This window comes from Pseudopipra pipra, chromosome 12 (genome assembly GCF_036250125.1).
Source record: "Pseudopipra pipra isolate bDixPip1 chromosome 12, bDixPip1.hap1, whole genome shotgun sequence".
NCBI classification, from domain to species: Eukaryota; Metazoa; Chordata; class Aves; order Passeriformes; family Pipridae; genus Pseudopipra; species Pseudopipra pipra.
In genome coordinates this window covers 13,972,917-13,991,421 of record NC_087560.1, presented here as the reverse complement: position 1 = coordinate 13,991,421, position 18,505 = coordinate 13,972,917, and the positions used below count along the sequence as shown (strand labels likewise).

Below are 18,505 nucleotides of genomic sequence, written 5' to 3'. Positions count from 1 at the left end.
TACTTAGCATATGATCTATCAATATTTATGGACATATCCCTGCTTGATACAGGGTCTGCATTCCCTCCAGTCTAGTTATTTTGTTTCCCTGGAACTAGAAAGCAAAATTTCTTTGAAACAAGACATTTTTCAGACAGCTGAAAAATTCCCTGGCTGCCCAGCATTCAGTGTGAGAGTGAAATACTTTCAATTCAATTGGACAGGCTTTTAGGGCTGAATTGAGGAGAAGCAACCACTGTCCAAGTGTGGAACAATTATATAGATGTCAGTTTGTGCCTGAAGAGCCTGAATTTGTACATGTAAGACAGACTGAGCTTGGTCAGCTCAGTGGTGTCAAAAGGTGCATTCCTGAGTTGCACAAGAGCATGATCCACAGGCCATTGAAGGATATGATCGTTCAGAATTGTAAAATACAGATTTTGGAACCGGAGGTGAATCTTCATAAGGTCTTATGATGGTGAATCCATCCTCCTTGCATTTGTCCCAAGGAGCCGATACAAATATATTTCCTAGAACATTTCCTCAAATGTTTTCTTTCCTTTTGCTGTTGAAGTGAGGTGATATTTTTCATACATAGTCTGGCTGATGTGCCTGAGGCAATGCTGAAACATAAGTTCTTCAGCTCGTCTGCCTCCTGTGTTTCTATACAAGTCTTGGGCTGGGGGATGAGCAATAACTCAGAAGAGTACCCAAGCCACAGGGGAATGGCTGGAAACATGAGGGACACCTTGAAAGAAGAGCCATTTGAAGGAATATTAATTATCAGGCATCTAGTTCTGGACAATTGAATCCCAGCTCCAGATGTTCCCATTCTGACTAAATGCTTTCGCAAAAATGTTTAATTGATTGCTATCTTGTGAGCTCTGTGTGTATGTGATAAAACCCAAGACTGCTGAGCTAGAGGGATTGTCTGTTGATAGTAACACAGTGCACTGAGTGTTTCCTTACCTTTTTAAACTTCACTTTTTTATCATAAGAAATTCAGGCCAGGTTCAAAATTTATCTTTAATTTATAATCTTTATTGTAGTGTCATAGTACTGATTAAAGTCACTTAAGGCCCACTATACATGGATGACTTGAAATAAAGAGACATCTGTGTTTGGTCTGAAAGGCATCTGAGTCTTGTTTAATGAGGGATTGCAGATTTAAGGCCTTCTTGATTTCTATATATCTATATAACAGGTGCAAAGTTAGAGGGGCAGATGAAAGAAGAAATAGACTATTGGGATAAAATGAAATCAACCTGAGCTTTTACCCCAGGCTGTAATTGTACCAGAGCTGAAGTTCAAATAAGAAATTATTTTCCTCCTTTTTTTTCCCTGGCCTTTAAGCTCCAACCAAACTCAGAAATGTCAGGCAAGTATAAGGCTGTTCTAGCTGACATCTTGGGAGGGGTGGGGGTGGGTCTAAGTACCACAAAGTAAGGGAAGATGTATAATATGTAAAGTGATACTTTGCAATGAGATTATAAAGTCCCAGAGATTTTACTTGTATTCCTGCAACTGGATGGGAAGAGCTTTTTGTTACAGAACAGACCCAGATTCTAATGAAATCACAGGTGTATTTCCATTTAAGTGGAAACTAACAGGGCCCTAATGGGTCACAAAGAAGGTTCTCTATATGATGCTTAGTAGACTGGTTGTGAGTTGATCCAATGTGGTTTCTCACTGGGGCAGACACACTGATTTCAATAGAAACATCCTTGCCTTTTGGGTCCTATTCCTTTTCCATATCAAAAAAGTTAAACTGAAAGTAGTAGAGGAAGAAAATTAGTCCTATGCTTCTAAAAATTGGAATGCTTTTGCTAAAAGTATGAGAAGTACTTAATGGAAAAGTTTTCTGTACAAAAAACAAACAAACAAACAAACAAAAAACAAACAAAAAAGACATACTTCCAGGCAATACTAGTGTACTGTAATGAGAGAGCAATTTTATGTTTTATTTTTGCCTTTCCTCTCTAGGGTTTCAACCCATGAAATTCTGTTGTGTTAAAAACTGTTATGAAGACCTCAGTGCTGCCCATGACCACTAGAAAAAGACAGATTTAACAAGGGAAAGAGACATGAATTTGATGTGCTGAAATACCCAACTATTTGTTCCCTGATGTTTGGTTATGCTGAATGCTTTTGTTCCAGCCAGGGTTGCTCATCTGTGAGAAACAAACTGGTGGCACAATCCTCTACACACAACCTTCGTGCTTCTCCATCTGTGGCTTAAGAAGGTTCACAGCTCACTTAATTTGCAGGCACTGGATGTGCCAGTCTCTGCCATAACTGATGTGTGTGGAAACAGGTAAGTGAAGGTGAAAAACCAATTTGAGGGCATGTGTAAGGTAGAGAATTTGTTGTTTTGCTATGCAGAAATTTAGGAGTTATTGATTTGTTCTTTTTAAAAATGGCATCTAAATTTAGCTCTCAAAGGGTGTTGTTTTCTAGGGATTAGTGACAGGCTGTGCTGCCAAGGTGTGTAGGCTGATTTTGGAGGAGCCTCCAGCCAGCCTGGATGGAGACTGATATCTTGCAGATTCCTTAGAACACACTGGCAAAAGGACACTTCCTATTAGACTTGGCCTACAAAAGCTATAGATGAACTGTTCCTTTTTACAGACAATACTAATCCTGCCAACTCAAAGGGAACAGCAACTCTGGAGGAATCCAAGATGCCTTGGCACCCCTACTCAATGACAAACTGGGTATGCTTCCTTCCGAGAGCACTGCTGCAGGGCATTCTGGCAGCAGGATTTATGGGACAGGGGCTATTTATGTATAAAGTAAAAGAAAGGAATGTTGAATTGTTTTCATCTTCATACAGCTACCTGATCCCATTTCAAATACCACTGATCCTCAGCAGAACTTGTAACCTTCTAGACCATGAACTGACTGGCAAGAGCTGTGGACTGTCATGGTTCACATGGGACTAAAATCCAAATACCCAGAATGTCACAGACTCTGATCTGGGCATCAAATCTGAGCTTCTGGCAGGGAGATATCAAATCCTGGGCTGAACCTCTTCTAATTTGTCAGTTCCCAAGCTCAAAACAACAGACGGTTCCTGCAGCTAACAAACTACTGCTCCAAGAGAAGGGATCAGTGGGAGCAGTTGGGCATTGATGAGCAAAGGTTGAGAGTCTGCTCCACGCTGTTTAGAGCTTTGTGATAATAATTAGACCCTAAAAATGTGTCAGTTCTGCATGAGACAAATCATCAGTGTGGGCCAGGAGCATGTTTGCTTGGGAGTGTGAGTATCTGTGATTTGCGTGAGTTAGCTAATGTAGCTGTGACACTGCATAGTCACATCCCAGTTTCTAGGCTATAGGAATGGGGTAGGAATAATGAGAGAAGGAAGGACTCTTGCTACCTCCTAATTTCCACTGCCTTCACCACTTCTGAATTTCACAAAACCTTCCCCCACAGACCTGCACCCAGCATTGCTGCTGTAAAGGCAGTGAGTAGCATAAGGGTATTCAAATAACAGCTTTTCTTTCCCATCAGAAAAGTTGCTGGCTATAAATTTCCATTTGAGTCTTTTTAGAGAAGAAAATTGTTATGTCTGTATTACTTTTCTTTCTGCCACATCTCTTGTCTCAAAGGCTTTCATGGTCTGAGGAGGGAGGAGGCTGCTCCTCCTTGGGAAGAGAAACTGCAGAAGTGGCCAGGGTTGATTGCAGAAACAGGGAAAGAAGGAATGGTGATATGAAGTGGATTTGCTGGTCTGAACCATTGAGGTGTTCTGAAGTCATGCTCATCTCCTGCCCAAGATCTCCACCTTCTCAGCACTGAATTAACCTTCTGTGTTCAAGAGGGTGAAGAGGAGGATTTGCTGATATCTCTGGGTCTTTCCAGGATCTATGGCACAAAACTGCAGTTTGTTTTCAAGACAATTGTAATGTTTTACCTTCTAAACTCTTCTTTATTTTTTCCTCTCCAGCCTTCTCAGTGTTGCCTACCTGGAGTATCTGCAATCCTTTCAGTTGCTACTCCTTTCTTTTCTTCTATGCTTGGTGAGAGCTATCTCAGCATCCATTTCCTGTCCCTTTGAGTTCAGTTCCTGACCGGGTGTTTTTGAAAGAACTTGTGCATCCCATTTGGAAACCTTTTCTCTTAGGATTTTGTGTAGAAGCTTACTGAAGATCTGGACATGAATTCTGCACTCTGCTCCTGTGAATGTGACTGTTGCCATCTGTCCAATGGGTAGAATCATACAGGATCCATGGTTGATGGCTGAGATCAACATTGTTATCCTTGAGCCTGTCTCCTTTGAAGAGGTTGGCATGACTACTAATCTTTATCCCTCTTTTCTAAGCCCTTAACTTCAGGCCAACCTTTCAAAGGTAAGAGGAGTACAGTTCCTCTTGCACAGCCCCTGACTCACCAATATGACTTCATTGAGAATTTCATCAAAGTCAAAGCAAAACAGATGAAACCTTTCAGGGCAGAGAATAGTTGGGGGACTCCAGCCACAGAGACCCAAGTGCTTTGTCACTGTATTAAATGAAATCCCCAACACAACCAGTTTATAGTAGCATGTAGGCCACACAGGCTTTGGAGGATGGAGAGCAAGTGAGAAGGGATCTGAGGAGCTATTAATTTTATTTGTGTGCTTTAAGTATGTTTTTCCACCCCTGTAGAGAAAGACAAAATGCACATAACTTATGGAGCCTGAGATTGCTGAATTTCACTTGGACTTGAATGCCAGCCTCGTAACTTTGACTTGGGAACTCGTCAAGCCTCATGACACAAGAAAAATGTTGGTACTCAGTGCTGGAGAAGTCAACTGCACAAATGAACCTCCCTCAGAACAACAGTTATAACTTACCTGGCTACTGCCACAGCAGTGCCAGAACCACCATTTCCACTGTGAACTGGAGTCCCTGATCCATGGACAGAACCCACCAAGCCAGAGAAGGGAAGATGTGTTTCTGTCTTGGCTGGACTGTAAGCATATAATCCCATTCTCTAATGCAAAATTACCACTTCATTTCTTTTATCTGTGAGGAGTACTGTCTTCTCTTCTGGAATGCCACTGCTTTGGGGGCTGTGCTGGTCCCTACTGACCATCAATTTCTAATAATGTTGAGGACTGCATTTCAAGGATGAAACCAAGTAATTCCTCTGTCAGCTCATTGTGAGATGTCTCTGGCTAAAAGCCTGGGAAACAATTTTCTTATGACCTACTGTTTGATGATAGTGGACTGTTTTATGCTGCTGCAGTCTCCCCCACATGCTTGGCTTTGACTTATAAAGCTCAGCTGAGAGAGAAAAAAACCCACTGCTGATGTGCATTGCTGCTGCTGGCGAAGGCCAGAGCCCTGCATGGGGCCTCCAAAGAGGGACAAGAATCTATCTGTTGAGATTGAGCCTGATTTAATTCTTCTTATAAAGCATCTTGGCAGCTGTCTAGATCTGACAGGTTGATAATAAGACTTTCCCTCAATGCAAAAAGGAAAGCAATTTACATTGGCTTCACACCTCTGGCAAGCAGGAAAGATCCTGCCCTACGCTAGCGTGAATGGGGAGCAGACGTGAGAACGAGAGCAGGCAGCACCAGGGGAAAGGGGGAAGGTTTGCTCCATGCTTGAGCAAGCACAAGGAAATGCCATTTGGAAAACGTCGACGGGTGAGAGAGCTGGGCTTGGAATCAGCATTCTGTCCATGACAGCAGTTCGGAACAGCTTTCCAGCCAAATCCTGAAGGATCACTCTCTTACAAGGAGCAGCAGCACTACCTGATTTCATTTTGCTCCATTTAGCCCAGCGCTTCTGCTGATACACTGCTCATTCTCCCTCACAGCACACAAGCACAAGCACCAGGCTGCACCAAGATTTTTTGGGTTTTGTCATTTCATTGATAGGCAGCTGACAGTCTCCAGGGCAGGACTGTGGCACTCTGGCAATAATTGTGTGGAGAAGGTCTCTCCAAGAGGTGCAAGGATGCAATTACCCAGCCTCTATCTCCCCCAATACCTGAGCAGGCACAGATATTCCCAAGAGCACTGACAAGCAGAGGCTTAACCTGTATTATATTCTGCCCTAAACCTGCATCACACTAGTCCTGGTTCTAAGGGCCTGGTAAGGTGGGCCCTCAGCAGCTTTCTGCTGCTCTCATTGCCTCCAGAATGAACAACTTGAGGCAGCCTTTCCATGCTTCATACATGGGCTGTACTGCTCCATACCTCAGTGCAGTGGCATGGGAGGTAATAATTCTGGGATGCACTTCCTAATCCTCAGGTGAAAGCATGCCAAGACAGAACCATATCCTTCAGGGAAATGGCATTTAAAAAGTTTTGGTCTTCACAATCCACCAGCTTTATTGGCCTCTGCTCTGCCTGTCAAATTTGAGCTGAGAGGTTGTAGGGAGGAAAGAACTGGATTTATGTCAAAACAAACAAAAGTGGACAGGTAGTGAGAGCATTTACTTTTCTTTTTCCCTGGTCACTAGGATCATGCAGAGGATTTTTTTCTGCTAAAAGGCACTGGCTTGGCCCTGGTGGTCTTTCTTTTGGAGTGCTCTCTGTTACAGAGATCTTTTTAGGAGACCTCATTCTTGAACATTCTCAGTCCAGGGCAGTGCAGGCTGGGGGACTCCTGAGAGATTCGCAATGCCCTGGTGCCTTGGTGGAGGTGGGAAGGAGGACACTTGGGTGCAGAGAGGTACTGATGGCTGCTAGGAAGCAGAGCAGAAGAGGATCTTGTGCTGTAGGGACACAATCACCAGAATGTAAGTTTGTTTTCTGCCCCCTGATTTAATACGTCTTTAAAGGAAATCCCTGCTAAAATTTGCATTGGTGTATTCCAGCTTTGGACAGTGCCATGCAGCTCTTTCAGGGAAAATGGAGATCCCTGATTTAGTGTGTTGGCAAGGGTGAGTAGGGCCACAGAGTAGGGACAGTGTCCTGTGGCAGATGGGAAGGTTCAGGTGGTTGCAGAGAAGGTCTGAAATGCAGATCTTTTGATGATGTAGAATATTGCTCAAGAGAAGATACATGACCTGTTTTGGAGGAAGTAGTCTGTAAAAATCAGGAATAAGAGGACTTTTCCTGAATATTAGTTGGAAGAGCAGCACAAACAGTTGTTGAGATTGCATCTGTATCCTGGCTGAGCTGTGCTGGAGGGTAGTGTTGTCTGGAGGTCTTAAACACTGCCTGTCATTGTGCCAGGTAAATATGGGACCCTGTGAGAGAGGCTCAGCCCTTACATAAATCTTTACAAATGAGAGATCCTGCCTGAAAGCAAAAGAGAGGAAATTAAGACAAGTGCAAAGCACTCCTCTGGGGCAGGCAAAGCAGAATGCACAAACACAAAACAGGGAATATGCAATGAGGCATCAGGAGAGGACCTGGGTTGTGCTGGTTCACAAGCAGAATATGAATCAACCCTGCGGCTGCAGCAAAATACTTCATTGTATCCAACACTGTATTAACAAGAATGCTCTTTGCCAGACTTGTGAGGCAATGATTACAAACCTCCTTGGGGCTGGTAGATCTTCAGCCAAGTGTGGGTGTCCAGAACTAATGTGGAACTTTGTCTACACACCATTAAAATATTTGGAGAAAGAGCCCAGGATGAAAAAAATCAGCAACAAAACAGGTGAATGATAAGAGGTCAGGCAAACAACTCCTGTGGACAAAGACTGAAGACAGTTTATTTATTCATTTTAAGAGATAAATTATGGAAATGGGATGCAGTCAATCTTCCTCACAAAAGTAATACTTATAAAAAAGCTGATGATGAGCTGTTTTCCATGGTACTGGTATAAGAAAAAGTGTTTGAATTCATAGTGAAGGTGATTTAAGATGTTTATTAGGAAAACCCTTCTAATCCCTAGACGGGTAAAACACAGAAACAAGCTGTCTAGGAAAGATGTGGCATCCCCTTTCTTAGTGAATTTTAGGAATGGGCTAGACAAACAACTATTAAGACAAATAGTTATTCAAGTATATTTGATCCTGTCTCTGATGATCCCATGAAATGCCTTTCTGCCATACGTATCTATAATTAAGCCCAATGTAAAAACACAGCCTCTTCCTTGAGGAGTTAAAAACCCATCTATAAATAGATAAAATCTTCATCTTTCAGTGGTAAAACTAGGTTAAACGTGCCTTATGTGACAGCTCTGTTAATATATCATTGTGGAGCAAACATCAGGAGGAAAGGGAACTCTTTAAACCAAAGAACAGCACTGCTGTAACAACACGAGTATAAAACTGGCCAGGCATAAATTAGGCAGGAAATTGAAAGAAAGTTTTGAACTGTCAGAACAGCAATGTTCTGAAACAGCCTTTCATAATGGGAATGCTAGGGGCAAAAATCAGAGCTTGTTTTTAAAATAGAGCTTGCTAAATTAATTCAAAGGATATAGAAAACTACTGCCTGTCATAGCAGAGTGCAGGACTAGGAGATCCCTTTTGTTGCTGGATTTCGGGAGCTGAGAGGAAGAGCAGTATTTTTGTGCCAGTGGGACTGTTTTCTGCTCTTTATTGACATGAATGTGTCTCTTTCATCCCTCTGCTTTTTCATGTGTGAGACAGTTACTGATATTTCTTTCAAGATCTGGAGGTCACATCTCTGCTTAAAACTACATAATTGGATGAAGGTGAAGGAGGGAATTCCAAGTTCGGGAAGACCTTCTTGAAGGGAACTTGCAAATCCTCAGGTGCTGGGTGTCCTCTTGACTTTTCCAAGGCTGCATTTTGTGCTAAATGGAGTACGTGTCCTTTGGGGTTAATATGAAGAGCTGGGAGAACTGCCTCGGGGAAGAGCTGAGCCACTGTAGTCTGCTAAACTGGAGCCCAACCTCATGTCCCAGAGGGTCATGACTTGGCGGCTTAGGTGGGGCAAGACAAGGTGTCTAAGTGAGGCAAAAAACTGCTGCAAAGCAGTACAGTGTGCCAAACATGGCTAGCAGGACAGCACAGGCTCTGAGCCAGGAGAGGAACTTAATTTCTTTGCTGACAAATGAAACAAAGATGTGATTGGAAGTGCCACACTTTGGAGGTATGAGCAATTTCCCTATAATCAATCATCCAAACTAAATTGTTTTCATTTCTTTGCATTATTTAGCAGCCGTTTGATGGCAGACAATATGAGCTGGATTTTGTTTTTCACCCATCCCTTACGTTGATGTTATTTGTGGGCTTTGGCAGTGGGATGCTGGGGTGAAGGAAGGCTGAACTGGGCTTCTCTATTAAAAAAAAACTTGGCAAAGAAAATGTCTGTGATTATCAGCTAATCATTCAGACATAGATGTTGTTTGTCTGCTCTTATTAGGTCTGTAAAGTATCTGGCTCTGAGAAGCTGACAGTGAAACACCTCCAGGAGAGGATGTCAGAAGAAAGAGGGAAGCAGTGAGGAGGTGATAAGGTAGAGCTGAGTTTGATAAGCACCCCTGACTCCTCCAGTGACTGCAAGAAAGGTGAGACTGATTATTATACCTATCATCTCCCCTGGGCATTCCTAGTTATGTGAAGCTGTTGATGTGCTTAGAGACCGTGGAAGGAGGGCTATGTAGAGGAGGAGGGCTGGTTCATGTATCCTGGACTGAACTGTATGCAGCAGTTCAGTCCCTTTCTTTTCCTGGTGGGAAATGAAATCCCTCTGAGATCTTGAGGGATCCATTTTACTTACCCTTGAACAACGTGTGCAATATGAGAGAGGAAGGACTCAGTGGGAAGTGTACACTAAGATGACTCCAGTGACTGGTTTATTTTCTAACATGGATTCTGCAGCTCAGACATTTTTTCCAGCATTTGCTGGTACTGGATCAGGCTGAGGGAGAACTGCTTGATGCAAATAAAATGGAAGGTTGTGGGGAGATACATCAAAAATAAATACAGTACAGAGGAGATACTTTTCATCCCTTTTAAGTCTGATGACATTGGCCCCATTTCAAGTCATAGACAAAGAGTCTCTGCACCACACAACATGTCAACTAGAGCCTGATTTATAGAAGGGCATCCTACAAGAGCCAAGTAACACCCTGTGTCCTTAGATGAGAGAAGAGAGGCTTTTCCTTCAAGCAGGTTTAGCAGGACACTCTCATACACTAAATTCAAAGCTGCCCTTAAGCTTCTTTGTACCAGGGCATGTCTCTGCAGGCAGCATCACACTTCACAGACAAGATGCAGATCTCTGTGTGTGCGACCTGTGACGTAGCAAATGTCCTGTAACCTCCTGCAAATGGAGCCTGTCCCACTCTGTGATGCTCCTCAATAGATGCTTAGACTGGGATCATTTGATCCCATGGTGGGTAACTGGTAGGTGAGCCTGCTGGAAAATCTGCACTCAGTATATCCCAGAACTGCCCAGTTTTGTTGCCCATTAGGGCAGGATGCAAGAGCTCTCTTTCAGAGAGAATTTTAATATCGACAGAGTTGGAGATCGATTTAAGGATTCATTTCTGCTCTGACTACAAGGGCTTGTGTATTTGTTTAGATACCACTGACGTGTTTCAGTTTTCATTTAGCTGACTTTCTAACAGTTACTAGTGGTGTGGCATGTGTGAGAGTGTGGGGGCGTTGGGTTTGTTGCTTGCTGTTAAATCTGAACAAATACAAGGCTAGGAGTCTGTGCAGTTAACCCTGGGAATCACAAAAGCATCAGGACCTCCTAGCACGTCTAGTTAAACTAGGAAGGCATGTTGTTTATATCACTGACACAGCACATGAGCTCTAAGTACACACTCACCTCTCTGTGGCTCAGCTTCTTGTACAAGAAATAGGGATCATGATACTTTTCCTCCTGCTTTTGTCTGTCTTGCCTGTTTGGCTGGTTGCTTGTGGAACAAGGAGTATTTCTTGTGGAGTATTTGTACAATGCTTTGTACACCAACCCCCTGATGGCAGCGAGAGGCTTTTGAGTGTCACTGGGTTAGAGCAAGATCTGAACCCTGCTGGAAGCAGCAGCCAGTGTAGCACTAATGTGGTATATTAGGCATATGCTTGTCAGACTGTAATGTAGTCAAACCAACTGTAATAAATGTTGCTTGTAACAAACCACTGTTTACAGGCATCCCAATAGTTATTTTTCCATTGCTAATTAGTTCTTGATAGGGCAAATGCTTATATCAAGTTGAATGGATACAAAGATCTTTCTTTTCCTGCTTTTCCCTAAGGGTACATCTTCCCTTCTCCTTTATGTCTTTATTTTCTTTTTAAAGTGCCATTTAAATGTTGAGCAGTGCAAAGCCTCCAAGCACAGGGTATTTATGGACAATTCAAATTGAGTGTTTTCCCTCATTATTCTGAGGTGGTGAATTCCCTCTCCTTTTATAGTGACTATCAAGATATAATGAAAATTTAGTTGGGCCTCTTGATGACCACTTTGTGCAATACCAAAGGCCTTTATCTCTTCTTTTACTTCTTCTGTTCTCTTTTTCCTGGTGTTTAGAAAAGAATTAATCTCGCCTCCTCATCACGATGCTTGATATTTCTATGTTAATTTAATTAAGCATGTTTTCCCTCCACTCTCCTCAGCCCCAACTTGCCACTTGTCTCTGGGGCTAGATTTGATGGAAGCTTCAAACTTCAGAATTTATTCAGGTGAAACCAACAGAAGATATGGGCTCTTCAGAAAAGAGATTGCTTGCTTGTGAGGAGCTGGAGGAGGAAGAGCAAAAGCCCTTTAATTCAGCTAAGTAGAGAAAAAGTCAGTCTTCCACAGACAAACAAGGGATGCAACTAGCTAAATGCTTAAATAATGTTCAAGGTAAGACAATTTGTTTGTCTGGGGAATACTTTGCAGTAATCATGAAAGGAACATTTCACTCATCTCTGAGCTATTGGTAAAGGTTGGCACTGGGGTGGAGGTAACAAACCGAGAAACAGCATTTTGCTTTGCCGGGGTGGTGAAACAAACCGTGCTCTTGATGCTTTTACTATAAAACCTTATGTGAAATTACACAGTCAACAAGTCTTTAGTGTCGTTTGGATGTGGAGAGGTTTAACCATTGCTTTGGCTCAGATTTCACTGATGCTCTGTTGCCTCAGCTCAGAGTTTACTTTCTTTTATGGGGAAGCACGTGGTAGGGACTAGAAATGGAATGGGATTTTGCTGTTTCTTGTCCCAACTGGGGGCATATAACAGATGCTCCATGAGGGTTATTAATATCCAGAATGAAACCCTCCGTGCTGCAATAACTGTTGAACCAGAATAAGAAACATGGTAATGAAATAGTCTGTATTGTGTCTTTTGCTCTTTCTTCTCTCATATTGCCCTCTACACTTGGCTGCTCTTTGCTGGCCACAGTACAGCAGAACTTAGGTTACTTTTATGGTTTCAGATTTCACTTGGATAGGGATAGACTAGTAGAAGCGGAATCAGCATGTACTGTACTCTTAAATGTATGTTCACGTGAGCTCAGGGAGGCTTGGTGTGCATGTGAGCTGACTGAAATTACCAGCTTTGCTCTTTTCCATCTCCTCTCCTTCTCCAGTGATCAAACCTTAGTAACCACCAGGGCCAACAACAAATAATGGTCCTTGAGATTCACCTCCCTCAGATGAAGGGCCAAAGAATTCCACCAGTTCCTGCTGGCAGAGTCATTAAAAGCTGCTTTGCTGAGCTTTCTACAGCTAGAGAAACTCATCCTAAGATGCTCTGTGAGAAAAGTTCCAAGTTACAATGGCTGCCACAGTCTGAGCAGCTTTACCTCCTGGTGTGAGCTCCTGATTACACGGCAGTGATGGAAAGCTTAGTCATAGCAGCGGGTCTCCAGGAAACCTTGTGTGGGGGAATGCTGCCCTGAGGCAGCAGACAGCCTTATCAGAAGCCTACCAGGGACATATGCAAAAAAATGGGAGTTTAATTGCCAAATTTCCCCTTTATCTTAATATAATTAACAAGCTGGTGTCTCTGCAGCTCTAGTTGAAGGGAATGCTCAGAAACGTGTATGGATGTGTTAAGGAGCACGGGAGTTGTGTTACTGTGGTTCTTTTCACAAAATTGTCAGATATCTAAAACATTATTGAAGAACAAGGTTTTCTTATAAAACATACCAACAAAATACAAGCTTTGCTATCCACTTTCTTATGTTATAGTCCTCTCTCCTCTAGTCCTTGATATGCAACGGGGCTCAGTTGACTGTTCACTTGTAGCAAGGAATAGGCACCATCTTTTCAGATGAGATATTCTCATAGTTGAGGCTTGCAGCTCTCTGTGAATGGTGACTCACAGACTAATCGGACAGGCATCCACACAAGTGAAAATCTCACCAGAGTGGTCACAGCACAATGAGTGGGATGACTCAACACTGCTGTCTTGCAGCGTTGCATGCAAACTACCCTGGAGACGATGCCTGGCAGTACCAAAAGGTGAAGACTTGAGGTAAAATGTCCATTATGGCTCAGCTCAGCGTTGGGTGAAAATCCACCGGGTCTGACAACTTGTGCCTTGCATCTGGCAGCCACAAAAATCTGCTCAGTTTGTGACTGAAGAGGTATTTTACTGCGAGAGCTGGCTTCTACCTCTTCCCTGTTCATACACCCTTGCTTTGCAGACAAGATGACGTGTTTAGTCACAGCAACAAGAAGCAGAGCTCTGGAGTGTGAAAGCAAGCTTGGCTGAGCTTGGGTGCGAGTCAGGGTCGAGTGGGACTTATCTGGGGAGGGACTGGCAATGTTTTTGAAGGCAATAGGCTCCCAGCCCCTTTGAAGCCTTATCAAGGATCTGTCTGTTTTATCTATAATGACTTTTCATAAGGGATGCAGAATGCTCCAGTATGTTACTCATGCACCAAGTATGCACAAATCATCCTGGTTCACAGAGCGATAGGTGGAATTGCAAAACTGCACTTAATGACTGAGTGACAGCCATCTGCAGTACGTGCTTTCAATGTGATATTATGAAGGATAATTTTTCTCCTGCCTGTGAAGCTGAAAGCCACACAGGGGAGATGATCTCTTGGGTTTATTTGCTTTGCTTTTAATTGATTTTGGAGATTAAAGCTTGAGTGAAAGTATCAGCTTGAAAGCCCTAGGTACTGAGAGCTTCTGTTTTTGTTGGAGGATGTGCTAGGGGAGTATATTGTCAGCCTATCTGGGCCTTGACCAGTGACTGTCTGGACAGTGTTGTTTAGTCCAAGTGATGTTGTTATGGGGGATGTGACATTGTTTTTACAAGCTCAATTGACTATAGAGGCTAAGTGCTTGAGCACTCAAGACCAGAAAGACTTCATAGGCTTTGAACCTCACCTTCACAGCCAGTTGCAGAGAGAAAAGGGACCCTGCTGTCGTGGAGTTGCTGCAACCTAGTTTGCAACATGGCCTCTACTGTGTTAGAGAGGATCTGATTTTTTGAGGAAGCAGAAAACATTCTCGGGGCAGGTGTATCCCCAGTTTCTCTGTTTCTTTAATGTTTACCCATTTGAATACTTGGATGAACACAGTGATGGCTCCAAAAGCACGTGTTGTGACTGGATAAGTCAGCTCTACTCCTGCCTCTCAAATAAACTCTGTAGAGAACTTTCTCTCTCCTCTGCCCCAGCAAGCAGTACCTGCCCAATACTCTTAAGAGCCTGTGCTGGAGATGATGGGACCTTAGCAACACTGATATACATTTGACTGTGAAATAACAGGCAAGGAGATAAAACCCCAGCTCTTATTCTGGCTCTCAGGGCACAGTGGGATTTTGGAAGAGCTCCAGGTCTAACCTGAACCCAGCCTCATCCCAGCTAATGGAGGTGGGGGGAACTACTCACACAGATCTGAAGATATTCTGGGGCAGGGTATTGTAACTGAAGCTTGGTTACTAGAGAACTGGTCTCTCAACTTTGTTTTATTGTTATCAAGGATGGCTTTTCTTAAATGACTTTGAAAGCCAGCTGGTGGTTTACACTCTCAACTTACTTTACATCTTGTGTCATAAATCCTGCCTCAGTCTACCATGTATTTAATAAATAAACAATGCAGCCATCCTGCTAGAGAGCTGACTTCCTGCCCTCTGTAAACACACACATGCAAAGTGCTCTTTTCCTGCTTTGTTGATGATTTTTAAAACAGGAGACTGGACAACAACAAAACCAAACTCTTTGCCCTTTGCAAATTGTCCCTAAAATCTCCTTCCCACCTGTCCTGACTCCATTCCTAGTCTGCCTGTTTTTCTACCAGCTTCTTTGGGTGCTTAAAAGTTATTGCCACCAATTACAGCACCTCTGAAGGACTTTCTTATAACTATTCAAGTGTTACCTGCAATAGCATAATAAAGACTTCCCAGTGAGAGGATGAACTGGCTGTTGGGCTCTTTTCCTGGGCAAACTGGGTGCTGCCTCTACTCACACTTGAACTCCATGTTTCTGTGCCTTCCTCCAGCTGCAGCTTGCAGAAGTGAATGTCTGCATCTGCACACCCTGAGCTCTGCTTAGGCACTGAGATAAAGCTCTTTGAAAATCAGAGGGGATAAGCCTTTGTAGCTCTGATTGGGATATGTCCCAGGGCAGGGAGTGTTCCTGGGCATTGAGTATGGAAGGGCTTGAAATCCTTGGATGACCAGCGTTTAGAGATACCATGGAAATATCAAGCTGGAGGGCTATGAGTGAACCCATCTGTCACAATAATAGGACAATTTCCCCAGCAATAGGTGTTTTCTCTATATTGTGCTCTGGCCTGGAGCTGGTCTGGAAAGGATCCAGGATCACAGCAGGCAGCAGGTGAGACTGGAGTCTGCTAACTCATGTATGTGTGCTGTTTAGAGTTGCTTAGAGAGTAAGATCAGGGCTTGGCATAGAGAAGAGAGGGGAATCTTTATTACTGGGCTGATGCTTTGTTTTAGGCTGTATGACAATTTTGTCCAGGCCTGAAAAAAAGCCAACAGACCTGTTTCACTTAGGTCTTCACCCTGTGCTTTCCTGCACCAGGAAGGTGAGGGCACAGTGCAGAGCATGCCCTTCAAATGACTGTCAAACTCATGACTTGTGTGAATGGGTAGTTCCTTGCAAGGACAGTGATTCATGCTCTCTCATCCTGCTCTTGCTCAGAGGTGCTTGATGACCTCCTAAGACACACCAGGGCTAGGTCTCAGTGAAAGTGGTGTGGGAATACCTGGATTGGTCAAGCACTTTGCAGTGAGCAGCAGTTTTACAGAGCCGGACTTTGCAAAGCAGAAAGTCTTAGTGGCTGCATCAGCCTTGTGTAAGCTGTGCTGCCTCGAATATTCCTTCCTTCTGCATTCACTGCTTTACATCTTATTTGTATCATCCTGATCCATGTTTTCCCTGTTAGCCATTCCCTCCAAATCTCTCTCCTACATAATGCCTCTTTCAGCACATGCCTGGCAGGTCACACAAGATGAGCAGGGGAGGTTTCTGTGATGAGCAAGACACCAGGGTGACTCCAGGGCAGAGGAAATAGCCTTAAATGATATTGCTGCTAGGAGCTTACTACTGTAATGGTAATGGCTGTAATGACCTTCATTTTCTCTCAGGAGGATGGTGTTATGCTCCCCCTCAAGCATTTGCTGAGTCAAAGAGAAAGAGGAAAAAAAAAATCCAGGTGATGTTGTTTGTGAGGCATGACCTTTGCTCTTCGGGAAAGCAAGCATGTTGTCTCACTGGTGCCTGGTCCTGCCATACTCAGAATAGGCTCAGTAGAAGATCTCAGTTTAGCTTCTGCTGTATGTTTCCACAAGGCTTTAAAACAACAGAGGTGCCTTCCCTAAGCTGCTCACAGGTCAAGCATTCAGGCTGATGGCTGTGCTGTTAATGTGAGATGCCAAAGGACATGCAAGCACAATCCATTCTTGATGCATGACAGTTCCAGCCTATGTAGCTGTCAGGGATTTTGATTAGGCTAATTTCTTTGGGAAGCTTGAAAAATCTGTGGGTGATTCTATGTTTTTCTGAAGGCCATCTGGAAATTCATTTGCATAAGTACACATGCAAATTAAAATCCTGTGCTTGCAGAACCATTGATCACATGCTTGTAAGCAGACATGCTCACCAGTGCTCTAAACACAATCTACCAACACGTAGCCTTTTCCACCTGGAATTCGTTCTCAACTGCTCTCATGTAATGCATTTCTCTTCTCTGCATATCTCTCAGCTGTGACACTGCTGCTGTTTTGGTGAATTGCTTCTTGTAATCTTTCTTCTTTTTCAAATGGTAAACTTGTTGCTGATGTAATTACTGTGATAAAGTTCTGTGGCATGACGGATCATCCCTAATGGCACTGTTGCTCTTGACTTCAGACAAGAGCATATTTTATTTCAAACTTTTGTGGAAAGGGTAGTAAACATGTTTGTTTCCCCCAGCACCATCTTCCTCTGTGTTACATCTGATGGAGAAGGCAATCCCTGAATCCATCTTCCACAGCACTGATGTTCCCTTGGGACTTCACTGCAGCCTACAATAATACTAATGAAGTACTGAAAAGTGCTTGTTCTGTAGGTGACTGAGGTGTCATCCTGGTCAGTGCTGAGGGTGTCAGTGTCTGTGTGTTGGACTGTGCAGGGCAACCTCCACCAAACCCTGACAAGCACTGACTCTGGGACAAAAGGGACAATACTGTTGTGAGGGTCTTTCCCTTCTATGAGCAGAGGAAAATGAAGCACACTTGCAGTGAATGCAGAAGGAGAGTTTTGTATGGACTCATTGCCTGAATCCTGTTTCTCCAGGTGTGGAAAGGTCTAATAACTGTATAATTCCATGAATTTCTGAGTAAGTGGGAAGTAGGAGGGAGAAAAACAGGTTTGGGGGCAGCCTGGCACCTTCTCTCTTTTTACAAATGTCTATGACCTACCTTGTCTTTTCTATTTAAAAAACCCCAAGCAACTACTTATTCTCTGAAACTCATTTTTACTATTTGTTTTCACAGTCCCACTTGACAACTAAAAGCTGTTGCAATTGCAGCTTTCCAGGCTCCATTGTGCTGTTTGCTGTATGCTGTGGTGCCTCAGAACAATTTACAATGAATACAGAATCCATGGGAAAGAGAGACAGAAACAGATGAGTTGTCAGCATGATATAGGGGTTTGCTGAGTTTCTGAAGGAACTTCATTCCTGAGCAAAGCAGAAAGTGGGACAGAAAAAGCAACAAATAATGACAACTTCATGATACATTAGGGATTTCCCCAACTGAAGAAAGCATTTGGAGGGGGTCAGTTGTTTGGGAAGTTAGTGGGTTCCACAGGTATTATGCCATTTTGCACATGTGTGAGATCAAGGTCTGCACGTCATTTGGGGTCAGCAGAAGAGTTTTCAGTGCCCTTCCCTGAAACTATGCAAACTGCAGAGAATTGCTTACCTTTCTCATGCCAAGTCCTTTCTTAGCCTACAAAATGCTCTTTTTTTCCCTTCTGCCTGGGGAAAGGTCAATTCCTGCTCAGCAAATGTGGCTATATGCTGTCCTCCAGCACTTTGTGGGAGTGTTCATGTCATCCTGCTGTGCATTTTTAGGAGTCCGAGCAGCCTGTGAAGCCCAGGGATCCTCCAGAGGCCAATTGCCATTAATTTGGTCCTTTGTGATCCTCAGGACTGACCCTGATAACTCCTACAACCCCATCTGCAGCAGGAGGAGTC

General features: G+C 43.4%; 1 long non-coding RNA gene across 1 annotated transcript in view; it reads left to right on the top strand.

The window, feature by feature from the left end:
• LOC135420992 (uncharacterized) overlaps window positions 1–18,505 on the top strand; it is a 73,756-nt gene that overhangs the window by 39,368 nt on the left and 15,883 nt on the right. The window contains exons 7-9 of the long non-coding RNA XR_010433807.1: window positions 1,963–4,001; window positions 4,106–4,265; window positions 4,629–9,411. This is a non-coding gene — a long non-coding RNA (uncharacterized LOC135420992). The remainder of the gene's footprint in view (window positions 1–1,962; window positions 4,002–4,105; window positions 4,266–4,628; window positions 9,412–18,505) is intronic.